The 17,577-nt window shown below is 40.2% G+C and overlaps 1 long non-coding RNA gene across 2 annotated transcripts; it reads right to left on the reverse strand.

Annotated features, from left to right (window-relative positions):
* Positions 1 to 2,724: 2,724 nt before the first annotated feature.
* Positions 2,725 to 17,195, reverse strand: LOC134215248 (uncharacterized). 2 transcript variants are annotated; one of them, XR_009980089.1, is made up of 4 exons: positions 16,889 to 17,195; positions 15,790 to 16,596; positions 3,506 to 3,673; positions 2,725 to 2,911 (listed from the first exon to the last, which is right to left on the reverse strand). It is a non-coding gene; the product is annotated as an uncharacterized LOC134215248 (long non-coding RNA). The 2 variants fall into 2 exon arrangements; XR_009980088.1 differs by having other exon boundaries at positions 15,790 to 17,195.
* Between the last annotated feature and the right edge of the window lie 382 nt (positions 17,196 to 17,577).

Raw genomic sequence — 17,577 nt, forward strand, 5'->3', positions numbered from 1 at the left:
GGGTTCGGAGTCGGCATCATGGGTCATACCGGTGCCCTGTGGTCGAACTCGATCCTTTTATCGAACAAGTGGCCGCGTGAAGAACAACATGGTATCGTCGCTTTCGCGGCGTCGGTCAACCGGGCGGGTTCCGAGCCCGAGGACGGAAAGGGGTCCTCGTCAAGGCTGGGGCAGGCGTAGGCACCGCGTCGGCAAGTCCCTCGGTGTGCTGGCGAATAGGCCCTATCGCAGAAAGGTCAATTTGGGGTGCACGCGGCATCATCATTCTTGATACCAGTCGTGCAGAGGGAAGCAGGCGCGAAGTCGACCCTGCCCACCTTCCGAGGACATAGGGCGTGGTAAGGCCACCTGGAAAGCCGGCAATGCGCTGGCACGATCCCATGGTGTTCTTCTAACAAAGCGAGTCACGTTGTTCGATGCTGCAAGGACACGCTGCTAACCTCGAGGGTGCGTTATGCACTGGCCCCTTTGAAGCATTACTTTCTGGTTGTACCGAAGGGACGATGGGCTTGGCGGCAATGGAAACGGTTTAGCTGGTCGGGGATGCAGTCCTGCCTCCCTCATTGAGGTGGCCCCTAACCCAGCACTTCCTGGTCAACCCAGGATGTCTGTTGAGCAGATTCCTCCATTGTTTAGGAAGAAAAAAAACACAGAGACATCACCTCAATTCGTCGAGCTGAGTCGATCGGTATATAATACTATGGGTCTCCGGGCCTTCTATAAAAGTTTGTTTTTGAGCGATCATATAGCCTTTACCGTATACTTAGTATACGAGAAAGGCAAAAAGTAAATATTAACCACGTGGCTTAACATCTAAATTATTAGCATCTGCAAGAGTCTCCGGCGTGTTTCCATGTGTCGTGTCCATGATGAAGAAACGTCGGAAAACGTCGTTCAAAACTCCAAAAAGAAAGTGAATGAATAGCCCCGTTATGGCCGTTCGACGCTGATTGATATCTACTGATAAGTTACCAAAAATGTGATATCTTTATCGGTACCACGTGTTTATTAGAGTCCTGCGTATGATTGGTGACGAAGGAAGTTATTGAAGTGGTTTATGCAGGATGGCGAATATTTTCCAAAGAGTGACTCGATGTGAATGCACTGTGGTAATGGCAACAGCAGCACCCATGCACTAACAGAAACTGAAACCTCCACAGCTACGAGCCCCACAAAAAAATCACAGTCGACAAACATTGGCCGTAGTCAGGCATCAAATGAAGCAAAGGTGGATGTGAAATCGTAAAACTCCAGAATTGTTTGGTCTTCTGCATATCCCTGGCCCTTCCTGTTCAACGTCGGAGATCTTCAGATAGTAGACGAACAAAATTGGTGAGCTCGTTCTTGTTCTTTGTAATTTTGTCTCTCATTCCTTCAACAATTTATGAATGCTCAAAATTTGATACTAAATACGAACAGAGCATCGTTTACTAGTTTTGCCGCGGATATTGTGGGAGTCCCAGATATCCGGTTCAAGGTTTGATTAGTAACGGTGGCTCTTCTCTACCTTCTACTCCCTGAGCAGTTAGTACGAATAAGGGCGTCCTTGTGAAATTTTACTGTACCTGTTACGAACGACTAGTACATACCGTTCCCCGCACTTTCTGGAGAAAACTTTCTTGCTTCAGATGTGAATTCTTTTAGTGGTACTGTTCTTCGTAACAAAAATGGCACCATTACGGAGCATAAGATTTGATCAAATTATTCGTAGTACTACTTGATCAACACCCCTAGCTGGGTGAGGGATAGAGGATGACGCACACACACACATATAAGGTGAATAATAGAGATGAATAATAATGAATATTTATTATAGGCACTGTAGGGACAAATATCTTTCTTTCGCTCTTCATAAAAATTAGAAAACTATTTCTTTGCAGCGTGAAAGAGAAAAGGCTGTCCGTGCACTGCCCTATAGTTTTATGTCAAAGTACACATTCACAGGATTACTGCGATCCTACAATTTCCATGGATCCTATTGATTTTTCAGACTTCCACGGATTTAATTAAAGTTTCAAGAATACGGTGTGTTGAAATTGAAATACGCATTTCAGTTTTTATTGGATAACTTCAGTCATCTCTAACAATCGATAGAAATATATAGTTTGATCAAAAGTGATTTTTAATGGTCTGACACGGAATCCTATTTATGGATCCTTGTAGTAATTTTGAAAAGAAGAACGTTTTTCAATACCAAATCGGTTCTCCCTATCAGCTCTTCAATAGAGGCAGAGATAAACAAACGTCACAACTTACAACATTTCACAATCTACTGTTTCATCGAATCAATTGAATATGCATTATTTGTATCAGTTTGGGCTAGCTATATTGATATTTTCTAGAGTAAACAATAGAAGTCCTGTAAACGATGAAGTATTTATCGATGAATGCTTCATGTGTTACATCTGCTCGTTTGTGATCGAAGTACATAATTTCTATCTAAATAGTCTCAATAAAACGAACGAAGTAAAGCAAATGGTATGAATAACTCATATTTTTTGTGAAGAGTTAACAGGGTCGTTTGAAATTACAATCCACATGAAACCCATCTATTGTAGTAATAATAACAACCCCCGTCAAGGCACCAAAATCGATCCGTCCGTAATGGTCACAGCCGTACATGCAACTCACCGTTTTTAATGACCGTGAAACGCACGTCACACGTCACAACTCCCACCCCGCCTGGCCGAAAGGCAAAGGGAAAACCCCCCGAACTTACCATGAACAAGAACAGCAGCAGCACCAGCAGAAGCAGCACGGCTTCTGCGAAGGTGGTCGTTGTAGTGGTACAACATTGGATGTTGTTTCCTGCGTTCCACTCAAAGCCGAATTAAGTGGACCACTTTGAACGGTCGAGCCCATGCCACGGAGTCGACACCCCGCCGGCAGCCCGTCTACGCTGCAGGACATTCTAAGTTATGACGCCGGGTAGCAGAAAGAAAAAAAAAAGGAAAACACATTAGACATGAATGAAGCGGACGATAACCCCGAAGCTTGGAATGTAGTTGGTAAGGTCCTCTTTAGTTTCTGTGGCGGAATGTAAGTGGAGTTGGAAGACCTAGGGCAGTTCATTTCTAGGGAAGTTTCATAATTTCATTTCTGTTGCTTATGAAACAAAAAAGAAAACGTCACAAATTTTAGGAATCATAAGCAACACGTGTAAACAACAATTCTCAAACCTTTTAAATCTTTGTTATGATCTTAATATTCCCAGTACTACTAGAATGTACTTGTACTAGAATGCTATGAAATATTATTTGATTGTTGGAATTCAATTCACATTTGTAAAAATACTCGAATGTTTGCGTTTATTGGAAGATACAGAACTGTAACACGCTTTGTTTATATGCTGAAAATCTAATTACATTATTCACCAAACTTGCAATTAATATCATATTATTTCTATCAAAATTAATTGGAAATAGATTTAAGATATTCACCAAAAAAAACATGAACCGCCCTATACATGGGATTTTGGGTCTTGCGATCCCGACAGACGACTTACCCAATTTGAAAGGTAGCGGTAGAAGTTGTTTCGCGCTTAAAACAACTTCTGGCTCTACGACTGTATCACTACCGAACAGGATGGGCTGACACCGGCCGCCCTCGTAACCGCAAACGCCATCGCCCGTTATACCGCCGCAAGTGTGCCTAGCCTAGTTTCGTTCACAAGCTGAAAATGAAAAAAATAATAAGAATAAGCGTAGTTTGTATCTGACTGTGTCGAAGGTAAATGGAGTTGCATGGTTGTTTGAATATGAAACATAAATTGTATGAAAAGAATGTTGATCATTTTCCGAGCATATGACAAGCGCGGTGTCATCATCATCATTAGGCATGGCCCGCTGTCATCATTGAAAAGCAATATTAAAAAATGTGCCCAAGACATCCTGGCTACGATCTGGCGATGGACTAAACAAAAGGATGTCACTAGCCTGTCTTTTTCATTCTAAGAGTCAAGGATTGCAATTGTCGCTGTAAAACGCAAAAAAAACAAGCGACAAAAGAGGATAGCGATAATGTCTATGTCCCAATTGGCAAAGAATAAGGACAATATTGCATGCAATTTTATCTGCAACAAATACGGTGAGGTAGTTGCAAACTTTTCAAAGCGTGATTATTTCAAAAGCAAAACTGAAATCATATCAACAGACGACTACTGTCTAAGTAATGACAACCAATAAATTTGTTTCCGAAAACAATGGCAAAAACCGGCAATTTCTCTAGATGCGCGTCAAACAATCATTGTGCTAATCTGTTGCGAGTTGAATTTTTGCTTGACATTTACAAGAAAGGATAATGTTGTTGTCAATGGAAATGGTTTATTATTATTATTGTTTAAAGGGACTTAGCAGCACTCGCCTGGCTCATCTCTGATTACAATGCACACTGATTAAAAAGCCCCCAAAACGTGCGTTTTTTAGTTTTCGACCTGAAAACTACATTTTAGAGTCATGATGTCTTAAGTTGAAGGATATTTCTTGGGCTTTCTTTTGATAAGAAAACATCAATGATCTATCCACCTTAAAGGGCGGTGTGAAATAAAAAAATTACGCAAATGTACAAAAGCAGTGGTTGTCCTCCACAATGTTATAAAGAATGTGAATTGGAACATTTTTTCTGAAGATACCATATTGGAATAACGGTTTTGTAACGAGTTAGAGCACGTTTTGTATGAATGACCCAAAAATCATATTTTGAGCATAACTTTTTTGAACATGATTTTAGCAGTATGGTTTGTTCTAGAAAGTTGTGCATAATGACAAAAAACATGTTTGTCTAGGAGACTAATTTGATCTATCTTGAAACCTGTCAATGTTATTGAGGAATCTTTAGAAAAAATAGTGAATTTTCACATCAAAACACCATGGAAAGCGGCAAGAGGCGGCAAGCCAAACAGCCATCATCTGAAAGATTCGGTTTTAAGCTACCGAATGCACAATATTTTGTGCTGTTCCGCCGTGTTCCACTATTAGTTTGAATCAACTTAAAAAAGTTCCTAATGTACGTAAGATTATCCAATTCACATCTATATAATAAAAATGAAATGGTCTGTGTTCGTATTCGCATAACTTGAAAACGGCTGGATGGATTTTCTTCATTTCTTCAGCAGTTACGTTTGCTATCATTTCCGACGGGTTTATATAATATTTCTTTATACAAAAATCACAAATAAAGTTGAGTAAATCGTCAAAAACTAAAATTAAGATTCGTATGGAAATTTCGCATAAGCAGTTCACCGCGCGTTTTCGCCTAATATGCAGGATAATGATAACGTCTGCCGGGTCAACCAGTTTTTTATAATATTGCAGAGGACAACCACTGCTTTTGTACATCTGCGTACATTTTTTATTTCACACCGCCCTTTAAGGTGGATAGATCATTGATGTTCTTATCAAAAGAAACCCAAGAAATATCCTTCAACTTTTCTGAAGACATCATGACTCTAAAATGTAGTTTTCAGGTCGAAAACTAAAAAAAACGCACGTTTTGGTGGCTTTTGAACCAGTGTGCAATGGTTCAGTTTCACATTCCTACCTAAGAGTAGGTGTATTGCTTAATTGAGGGCTGGGGGTACGGACTGGTGAAAGGGTTTTGGTTTTAGTGGGTCGGGTAAGAGTTACATGACATACCCATCCCCACACTACCTGAGTTAACCTCCTCAGGTGTCTGGATGCAGATTTCCGTTTACCCTTGCCCAAGAAAAAAAAACCTAAGGGTTAAATCAAATCAGTAGAACAAAGTTGCTGGATTTCCCAGAAGTGTTTTATTTAGTTTTTTTATCTTCCGGGGCTCATCTGATTTTAGACGAGTAAAAATGAGAATAGACGAGTAAAAATGAGAATTTACGTTTCTGTCAGATGACCAATTTGCACCAAACCACCATGTATTCCCCACAAGATTAAATCTGTGTTGGGAGATATCAAAAGTGATTTTATAGAATGCTCGGGTAAATATGACTGAATAATTGCTCAGGGTGCACAGGGAGAGTGACCAATAATGACTTATTCATTCGCGTTTTTTTACAATTCATCCTAAGGAAGCTCGATTTTCTTTAAATTATTTCTGGCAATGAACTGGAAATTAATTAACAGTTCTCACTCATCTATAACCTCATGTGGCCTTCCGGGAAATCCGGAACGTTCGTTCAAATAGTCGTTTTGTAAAGTTCCCCCATTCCTGGTAGTTATCTTGAAGCGAATTCACAGTTCTTACCTAGCTATGATCGCATGTATCTATGACGCAGGTGGCCACCAGACGACCTCCAAAAAATCCGGGACGCCCTAAAGCATCGCGATTTTTTGTTATTCATTTCTGGCAGTCATCTTGGAGTTAATGCACAATTCTTACTCAGTTATGACAGCAGATGGCCACCAGGCTTTCCGGAACGTTCCTAAAAAATGTCATTTTGTGTCATGTTTGACAATGGACTGAAAGGTACTTCCAGATTTCTCACCCAGTTAAGGCTGCGAATGGCACCAAGCGGCATTCTGGAAAATCCGGAATGTTCGTAAAAATAGTCAATATATGTATACATAAAGTTAGCCCAAGAGCAGCGCGATTTGTTTCCCTAATTATTCCTGGCAGTGACCCGAGATTTATTTCATAATTTTTACTCATCTATGACCGTCGTGGCCGTGAAAATTCGGAACGTAAAAATAGTTATTTTGTAAAGTTTGCCCTACAGCAGCACTAATTGTCATTGATCGTCGTCCATAGTCATAGTCAAACAATAAAGACCAACGTTTCACTTGCAGGATCATTCAATCGCAATAGGCTCGTTTAATTACAAATCCGCGTTGTCAGGACGGGAACATTATTTCTAGACCAACATTTGAAATGGGCGGAATTCCATTAATATGAAGCCGAGAAATTTGCTTGTCTCTGGTTTGGTTACGTCCTAGCCCATGAGCGGTAAGACTCTTCGTTGAATGAGCCTGTCTCGTTACCATGGATGACGAGAACGATGTTTTTCAGAGAGTGACCCTTTCTGGACATATAAAGAACGGTCGCGAAGCTCAATGCAGTGAATAGATGACCTACAGCATGAAGGCAAAGCTACCTGTGATTCATTTTTTTATCGTAGCTTTATAGTCAAGCCAGCAGATCTTGAGATTCGGAGTTCGATCCTCCAGTATATTTTTAATCAATAATTTTTGCTGTAATTATTTTAATTTTATCTTTTCTTGATATATATTAGTTTTAGTTTATATTGATTAGTTTCTTGACGAATTGAACTAGTGCGAACTCTAGAAAAAAGTTTACATAGGTTATAAATAGATTGATAAAAGGTGGAGAACATATTGGTCGCGACCGTCAAACTAACAACGGTCAGAGCCACTGAAGGTCAAGGAATGAAAAAACTTATGTGGTTACCAGTGGTTTCTTGGTCGCGATGTTATGGCTTTTGGGTATGAGATATGGTTGCTAACGTTGCGTTTGGTAACGACAATCAATAGGAGAAAAAACTAAGCATACCAATGCCAAGCCTGTCTCCAATACATTTTTCAAATCAATATATTCGACATAATGTACAGATTCACATATAAGTTTTCACAACATTGTAGATCTCCTAGGATAAAAGCCGTGTTGGTCAGGTGAAATGTAGTGTTTACTGGCTACGAATAATGTGTCGTTGACAATGACTTCAAATACTTTGGGAAAAGCACAAAATTAAGTAATTCCACGGTAATTATCAATGTTGCGTTTATCCCCATTTTTATGGAACGGGAACATGTACGATGATGTCCACTCCTTTGGGAATACACCCTGTTCCAAGAACAGGTTGAATCTTTTTGTCAAAAGATGGATAAGTTCCGATGAACATTTTTTCAGCAGTGAAGAAGGAAAGCCATCGGGTCCAGGTGAATTGTGTAACTTTAGCTTCTTTATAGCCGAAAAACGTAGTTAATGTTGAGGTAGATCATATCTCTGGACGGAATCGCTAAATCTACTTGTGACGCTGATGGCGAGAGATTGCTGAAGGTGTGAGCAAAATGGTTAGCTAGAGATTATTTTTTCTTCTGGTGTGCGGATTTGACGGTCGCCAAGGAAAATTCCAGTAGGTAAGCCGTTTTCATTCCTTTTCGTTCTGACGAATGACCAGCATTGATTAGTATTCAAGAAGATTATTCTGAATGCGTTTGGTATAGCGTCGGTATAGACATCAATGGTATAAACGATAATCGTTGCTGGCTCGAGTAAATAGTTTGCTTGGAGTATGGATTGAAATTTGGACTATATTTTCTGAGTGCCGCTGATCTGAATCGTTTCAGTTTGCGAAGTTGAGCATTTGCTCACGCCGGTTTAGGATGCGGTCAACGCAAAGGAACGTTCTCAACGTTTGCCATGTTGACTACACTGGTGAAATATTCAACAGCTTCATCCACGTTAGCTGCAATACAAATAGACCGACGAACGAAAACGGCCCACGATTAACTGATTTCGCCACCTCCAAGAATATGGCCATTCAGAACTACAGACGGAAACGGAGACAGCAGACCCGTCTCTTGAACGCCTGAGAAGAAGAGTGCGAGGAGACGGTACAGCTATGCCGTTAACAAGAAACATGCAACTTGTCGTGATGTACAGGGATGAGGATGTTAGCAATTTGACTGGCGAACGTGTGGTGATCGAAAGGTGGCGCTGAAAGTACAGTAGACGAAAATGGCTCATTAATATCAAATGTTGATAAGATAGCAAAATGAGATATTGACATGATTGATAAGAGATAAAAGATCAGACGACAATATGAATATTTTGTACTAAACTATCATGAGGAGATCAAGTTATGCTATTTGTAAAAAGTGATCAATATTATGTGCCATTAGTTTCTTTTTATCCATAGCATATTTTGATGTTCAAATGATATTTCGGTGCAAATTTTTGATATTGTTGCCTGTTTTTTATCTCTTATATCAATCAAAACCATATCATGTTTTGTTATTCTATTCATGGCTTCTGCCCGGGTTCAGCGGACGATGGATACCAACCAGCCCGAGCTTGATAGAAGTTTCTGAGCAATCCAACGACTCAAGAGCAATAAAACAACTGGCAAGAATAGTATCGGAGCTGAACTCATCAAGCTAGTCAATTGTTTGGACAAACTGATAGTCAGAATCTGGGAAACTGAACTGCTACCGGAGGACTGGAAGGAAGATGCCCCACCTACAAGAAAGGCGACAAGCTGGAGTGTGAGAACTTTCGAGCGATTACTATCCTAAACGCCGCCTACAAAGTGACATCCTAGATCATTTTCCGCCGTCTGTCACCATTAGTGATTGAGTTCGTGGGAAGTTATCAAGCCAGCTTCGTTGACGGCCGCTCGACGACAGACCAGATCTTTACTGTACGGCAAATTCTTTACAAATGGCTTAAATATCAGGTCCTAACGCACCATATGTGTATCGATTTCAAGGCGGCATACGATAGTGTAGACCGCGTAGAGCTATGAAAAATCATGGACGAGAACAGCTTCCTGGGAAGCTTACGAAACTGATCAAAGCAACGATGGATGGTGTGCAAAATTGTGTGAATATCTCGCGCAAACTCTCCAGTTTGTTCGAAAACCGCCGGAGACTACGACAAGGTGATGAACTTTCGTGCCTGTTGATCAATTGTCGGCCGAACATTTGAAAAGGTGGTAGAATTCTACACCCCCCCTAGAATGAGAGGCAACAAAAGTTGGAATGGTGGTGAATGCTTCAAAAACAAAGTACATGCTAGTGAGCGCGACAGGGCCCGCCTGGGAAGCAGTGTTACGACAGACGGGGATACCTTCGAGGTAGACCTGTGCGCCGCCACCGATGATTTTCTCACGCCGCCGCCACCGCCGTCAAAAATGAATCAGCACGCCGCTGCATAAAAATTATACACGCCACCGAATGTTTTTTTACCACGCCGATGGCTACGATGGCTAAAATTTGGTTAAATCGTACATTTGGTTAAAATATCATTTTTACTGGTAAGTTCTTATCCTATCGGAAATGCATATTTCCAGTCAAGTTCATATTATATTTATCTACTTCCAAGAATGCAGTAATTATTGGATAGCGGCCAACCTACAACTGAAACTAGCATTGAGCTAATTTTGCTATACAAGTATGCTCGGGCAAACAAATACATATTTTTCCTAAGGCTACGTCTTATTTCCCGAATTAAACTCAAATTAAATTAAAAAGATATACCGTCATCTGGGGGGGGAAGATGATCATTTTTAAGACAAAACATGCAATACCAATGTGTGTTTACATTTTAAATGTACTGCTATGCGTTGCAATAATCAACAACTTAAGTTTTCTGAAATGCGTTCGCATTATTTAAAATAAATTAAATTATCACACATTTTTTGAGTAATCTAGTTTGAGGTGAAGTTGATCAAGACAGCTCTACTAAAATCTAGCTATATACTAGCCGTCCAAATACACTAGGTTATTCGTATGAATGTTGAATTTACTACGTAAAGAAGTCTACGAAGTCAATATTTGAAACGAAAATAGCCTCATTTATGACATTCTTTCTTCCACGAAATACACTTTCATGATTATAATCGAAAAACTCGGAAGAAATTCTTTAAAAAACTTCCTGAGAAATTTCTGGAAGAATTTTGATTGAACTTTTGTACTAAATCCGAGAACAACTCTTGGAGGAACTTACCAAGAATTCCAAGAGAAAGTTTCCGAAGAATTCCTGGAGAAACTTCCCAACTAATTTCTAGTGAAACCTTCGCAAAAATTTCTTGAAGAACTTCTGGATGAACTCCTGGAGCACTTCCTAAAGGAAATCATGGTGGAAGTTCAGGAGGAATTCCTGGATGAACTTCCGGAAGAATTCCCGGAGTAACTTCAGGATAAAAATCTTGAAGAAACTTCCTTAAGAATTCCTGGAGGATTTTTTATGGAAGCTTCTCGGAGAATTTCTGCAGGAGCTTCCGGCGGATCTCATGGAGGAATTTTCGAGTGAATTCCTAGTGTATCTTCCGGATGAATTCCTGGAGGAACTTCTAGAGGAAGGAAAGTCCAGCAAAATTTCTTTATCAACTTTCCAACGAACTCGTTGAGGAACTTCCAACGAATTTTTGTCGCTTGAAATCAGTTCACGCCGCCGGTAAATTTTCAATCGGCGCAAAAGTCAACTTCGAGGTGGTCGAAAAATTCGTCGGATCCTTGCTATTTACCATTATTAGTCGTGAAATACGAAGGCGCATCACCTGTAGAAGTCTGATCTACTACGGGCTCCAGAAGAAACTACGATCAATAAAGATTCACATCCGCACCAAGTGTGTCATGTACAGAATGCTCATAAGACCAGTGGGCCTTTACGGACATGAAACTTGGACAATGCTCAACGAGGACTTGCAAGCGTATTTGAAAGATGAATGCGTATTGCCTTCCTTGGTGGTGTGGCGGCGAAGAATGAACCACGAGCTCACTCATCTCTACGGCGAACCCAGTATTAGAAGCCAGCAAAGACGGGGTTCGCTGCCAATCCGGCAGGTACAAGAAGGCGTGGAGCGCAGCGAGTTGAGTGGATGGACCAGGTTCAAAACTATATGGCGAGCGTGAGGCGTAACCGTCAATGGAAAATGTAAGCTAAATAAATTAATGAAATCGCAAAACTTTTAAAAAAATTAATTGAAGTCTGAAGTTATTCAGCTCATTTTTTTTCTAAAGCACTGCGAATCGTTTGGAGTGGAATACTCAGCAGCAGCCACTAACAGAAGGATCAACCAGGAGCAAACACCAGAAGAAAACTGAAACAATCACCACAAGGAACCAGGAACCGTGTGAGGCCTGTTCCAAGCGCATATTACGAATTCAATGCAACCGTCCTTTTCAGGACGACAAAGTTCATTCTCACCTATTAATTTATTTGAGTTCATTAGACATATTTTTTAATTTCAAAAACAAAATGTTACAAAATTTGTTTGAAAACCAATCTGATTTCAAAATCCTTCATATCCTAAATTCCAAAATCTGCGTGTCATTTTATTTTAAAATCCACATGATAACCCATGTGAAAAAAGTAAAAGCTTCCCACACGCACACTCAATGAGGAAGAAATGTTTGTGACGGTATCTTTCATGACCTTCTCCAGTCAAATTCCGGCACACTCGCTGGCATCTACACCAATCAGAGTTTAATGAACGATTAATACCAGAGCGATGCAGAAACCACATGTATAGGTTTTAGGAGATCTTAATGTTGGGTTTTCAAAACAGTTATTGAAGCTGAATAAAATATCACGAACATTGAGTTAGAAAGCCGCAGTGTTTAATCTTTATAAGACAAATACCTCACGTGCTGTATCAGGGCGTTAAGGCATTAATCCCTCTAGTAATTTTGTTTTATTAATAAATAAAATGAAACTAAAGTTAGAACTGTTACTGATACTTCTGGTGCAAGATGCAATCAATATTTTGCACACCAAATCATTAAACAATTGGCAAACTATCACAATTCGCTGCATTGAGAAAAAAGAAAAATCTACGAAGCGAAATCGATCAATGCAGTTCTTTTTCTTCTTCTTCTTATTGGCATTACCAGGGCTGTTACAAACTAGTCGAATTCCAATCCGCGAAATCCGCGACTAGCAAATTGAAAACCGCGACTGTAAAAACAAATCCGCGACAAATAAAAATATAGTTTCTTACTTATAATTACACGTTTATAATTTTTTATTTTTTTTGCTTCTAATCTATTGCATATTCGTCAATAGAAAACAAAAAAAAAGAACATTCACTAATTTATGTAATATCTAAAACTGCATAGTTAACGCTTTAACCATATCATGAGCCACAGAAAATATACGTGCAGCGTTGAACTATGCCCGAAAGTAATTCAATTTTTAATGTTACCGGGAAACCCCCCATTTGAATCGATGTTGTATCATTGCATTTCTTTATAAGTAAGTTGTGCAGATGGCAGTCTGTTGTCATAGGTAATTACCAGTTAGATCAAGGGCTATATTTGAATTATACTTTTTAGTACGCTATATAGTATTCTTCTAATCTCTACTATCGTTTTACAAAGCCTTGGACGCATCAATAATCCGTCAAGCTATTTATTGATCAATCATTGCATTGTGTATTTCCATAAATCCGCCAGTTAGGAAATAATATAAGAGCAATTTTTTTAAAGCAAGCAATTCTCTACAGAACTCTGTAGAGGCCCGAGCAAAGCCTGACGAATCTGATTTAAAAGCACTCAGGCGAAATGAAACCAGAGGTGGACAGGAACGGTTCTAAGGCCTGCGATTTTTTAAGAACTTGGATAATATTCACGATTTGAAAAATGATGTCATTATCACTACGTATGAGATAATGGATGGGTATTGCTAAGCTTATAAGTTGTTCATTTCAAGGAAGAGTGTCAAGCGAAGATAACATGCACTAGACATACCAGAAAAGGCCGTAGGCTTCATGGTAGGCCGCGTACACGGCGTTTTGCCATCTATAGTGGGCATTACAACGTCGTATGTCCTATCCATCATAGGATTCGTTTGGAGTCTCAAGGCTCAAGTTCAGTCAGACAGTTTGCTACAACTGAGTAATCACAAACGAACTCTCAATGGATATAAGAACAGCGAGGAATTTTGAAGCGAAGGTAATGGAACAAAAACTAGCCTACCAAATAGCAATTGGCATACAGTATCCGTTCGATAACTGCAAAATGTTTACTTTTCAGTTAACGAATGCCGTTCGATAACTGCAACGCATTCTAGACGTCAAACGGTTGTCAATCGACGTCAGATGCAATAAAAGTGCATCTAAATGTGCAGCGCAATGCAGCTGTCATTGAGTCTGACATCAGTTTGAAGTTTGCCGGTCCTATAACTGCAAAACTGTTGCAACTATCGAATTGCAGTTAAAAAGCATTGCAGTTAAATGACTTGCAGTTATCGGACGTCTACTGTACATAATAGAACAAACGATGAATGTTGAATGGTTTGAATGAGATGCCTGCAATAGTCATTGAGCATGGTACAAAACTAGAAGCAACTGATCCTCGGGCAATTAAAAAAAACTTCTCGTTCAACCGACGATATTCGGATTTCTTAATATCACCCCAACCATTGAAAGGCGATCTGATCCTTTCTCACAAAAACAAAGGTCAAACAATCCACAAGGATTTTTTGTTTGGCAGCTAATATTGGCGAGAATAGTCAAAATGTGACATTCCCAACCTAGACGTCAATCCTTCAGTTTCAGCAGCAAGTTAACATACCACCGGAGAACAGCACGCATAGAAAAGATTACTGCGAGACACTCGAGGATGCAGATGCAGAATGCATATTTGCACCACCCTTAGAAAAAAAAAGCTATACAAAGCGGCAGGAACCCCACAATTCCAGTCCTCAGGGAGAAGCCGGAGCTGTCGGACCCTATCATCGCAATTTTTGTCTATTTTATTAGTGTTTTTGTGTTTTTTTTCTATCAAATTTTATCCATACAATCATTTTAATGTGGTAAATTTTAATTCAAATAACTCCCAATTAAAATTGCTAAATCCTTCTAATTCCTTTCCGCATTGGTGTTGAACCTAAAATTATAAATTTCAAAACACATAAATAAAGACAGCTTCGATCAGCTATCAGATCCGTCCCGGCAGTTGCAGGTGTGAATATTACTGCGTTTGATCCGAGTTTATCATCGACCCTCTATGCAGCGCAAGCTATCATAATTGTAATTCTGCAATTAGCAGCACAACAGTTCTAAGCAATAAAATAAATAGCTCTCGGCATTTCGGTAATCCAGAAATGCTATATGATCGATCTGACAATACGACAGACTTTCTATGTGTCCACTTAAACCAACATCCATACGACTATTGAAAGATTATCCAAATACCATGTGTTTGGATCTCGACGGGTTGCCTATTTATTTTGCAAACGCCCACATAAATGACATGTTGAATTAATCCTAAAATAAATTGAGGGAAATCGCGATTTTCGCGAGAGTGTAATTATAAATCCGCGATTTTCGCGACAATATTTAACGGGACCGCGATTTTCGCGACTGGAGGGGTAAATCCGCGTCAAATCCGCGAAATTCGCGAAAAACGCGAAAATCGCGAAATCCGCGACTGTTGTAACAGCCCTGCATTACATCCCCACAGTGGGACAGAGCCGTCTCACAGCTTAGTGTTCATTAAGCACTTCCACAGTTATTAACTGCGAGGTTTCTAAGCCAAGTTACCATTTTTGCATTCGTATATCATGATGCTAACACGATGATACTTGTATGGCCAGGGAAGTCGAGACAATTTCCAATCCGAAAATTGTCTAGACCGACACCGGGAATCGAACCCAGCCATCCTCAGCATGGTCTTGCTTTGTAGCCGCGTTTTACCGCACGGCTAAGGAGGAACCCGATCAATGCAGTTACGCCCCATGTTACTAAGCTTGATACTTTTATTTAACTATTGCTTGTTGTCTTCAATTAAAAATATATTATGGACTTATCTATTGTATGTTATTAATCCTAGTCGATTAGGAACCTAGATTATTTCTCCGCTAGAAGTTCGGAGCAATTGTGTGGAGGATATCGTAATGTATAGCCTTTGCAGCTTCCGTTGTCTGGATGACAGCAGTTCTTGGTCCATAGATTGATAACAAATTGGATAATCGGGCAGATGTAGAGAGCAAATCGCATGGATGGTTTTTGCACACATTTGATATTCATTTAAAAATTCAACAATACAACTTCTTTTTCATAAACACTTTTCACTTTCATAACAGCTCACCATGCGCCTCCATGTACCAAAAACCTAATAAAACTAGCTAGCTTACCTTTGATCAATAGTGCCGTTTATGCTGGTTACTAAATGTAACAATTATTGCTGTGGCGCGCTTTTCAGGTACCTTTTGGTCACTCAGCAGCAGATCAGCTGTGTCCTGCCCCGTGTGCACAATGCAGTCGTGACCAAGGTGCGCGCGGTAACAAAAAAAACTCTATGTCGCTGTCTCTGTTTCTCCTTGAACTTTCTCGTTGATAATAAATTAGGTATTATGATTCCTGGCCAGGTCGTTATCTCTTGCTCTCGCGCGAACTCGTTTGCTCCGCTTTCCCTCTTCGAAGTTTGTGGTGTTTTATTATTTTGTTGTTGTTGTTGTTGCTGTTGCTGCTGCTGCTACTACTATTGCCTACTGTTCGCTGTAGAGCACTCTGATAAGGGTCAGATGACAGTGACGATGATGAAAGTGCGATGACGATGATGATGGTGATATCTCGCGTGGGCTGGCTCCTTTATACGATGTTTTTGCCTTCTTCGTGCCTGTTGATGATGCTGTTGGTGTTTCTGATGACGATGATGCGACAATATCTACGATGATTGATGATCGGCGATACCTAACGAGATGACGGACACTCCACAATCCTGATTGATAGCAGGTTAAATCGACTTCCGACTGGAGGAGGAAAGTGGAAAATCGTTATCCTGTATCCTTTATCAGAGCTATTCTCGAAGACTTTTCCTTCGACAGATTACTACAACGATTGACAATGCACTTCCTTTTCTCGTGATTTATGTATGTTTCACTGTTTCCTTATTAAAAACACTATCTTTTTCCTAACGCCTGCTAGCGACCACTTTCAACCTGTATGCAATCCCAATCCACCATTAGGAGAATGAACGAAATGGAAAAGGGCAAAACAGAACAGTCGACGACTTTATGGGCCAACTTCTTTGCTTATTTATTCAATCACACATTTTGATTATAATTCCACCCTGATTCACATCACATTAGCTCTTCTCAATAATTTATCACTTGTTTTTTGAGGAAACAACATTCTTCGATCCTAATTTTCCAGCCACAGCAAACGATGCCTTAGTCAGTGAAGAGCGAGAAATTTTCCTTCCATTGAAGAAAAACTCTTGTTACACCTCACCTTACTGCTACTGCTTTAACTGCTGATATTGATGATGATGGGAACAAAAAAACTGAACACATTTGCTTCGCGAAGGAAAAGAATAAAGCTCGTAAGGAAAAAACGCCAAGATCTACTATCAATACCGCGCAACACCGAGACAACCGACGACTATCCGCGAACAATCTTTCTAGTTCCTATCCGAGAAAACCCTACCGCTCGACCAGATTACAGCGGTGTAACGAACAATGTCTATCTTATTGACCTATTTATTTCACGGAAAAGGCGTCAATTTTCCATGAACAGTGAACTGGTGCGGCGCCCAAACCTTCCACGACTTGTAGGGCGAAACAAAAACCAATATGGCGTGGAAATACACTGAAAACTTCTGCTCGCTCACGCTCAGCTCGGCTCAGGGATTTTCTCTCCGATCAACGAAGCCCTCTCACTGCATCGCACGATGGAGACGGCAGCCAAACACCATCGTACGCATCATCAGCATTTTCCTTCGCTGCGCTCCACCGAAACCAGAGGATGATGAGAGTTTTCACACTTTTGTTTTCCCTCGAATCAAGCGTGGACTTTTAGATGGCGTACACATTCTCATGCCGTTACCATTGTTCACATACCTTCATATGGATTTTCCCTTCTGCCCATCATAGCGAGAGTGTTAGGACGGCGATTGTATGAGTGTCACATGGTCGGAAGTG

This window comes from Armigeres subalbatus, chromosome 2, assembly GCF_024139115.2.
Source record: "Armigeres subalbatus isolate Guangzhou_Male chromosome 2, GZ_Asu_2, whole genome shotgun sequence".
NCBI lineage: Eukaryota > Metazoa > Arthropoda > Insecta > Diptera > Culicidae > Armigeres > Armigeres subalbatus.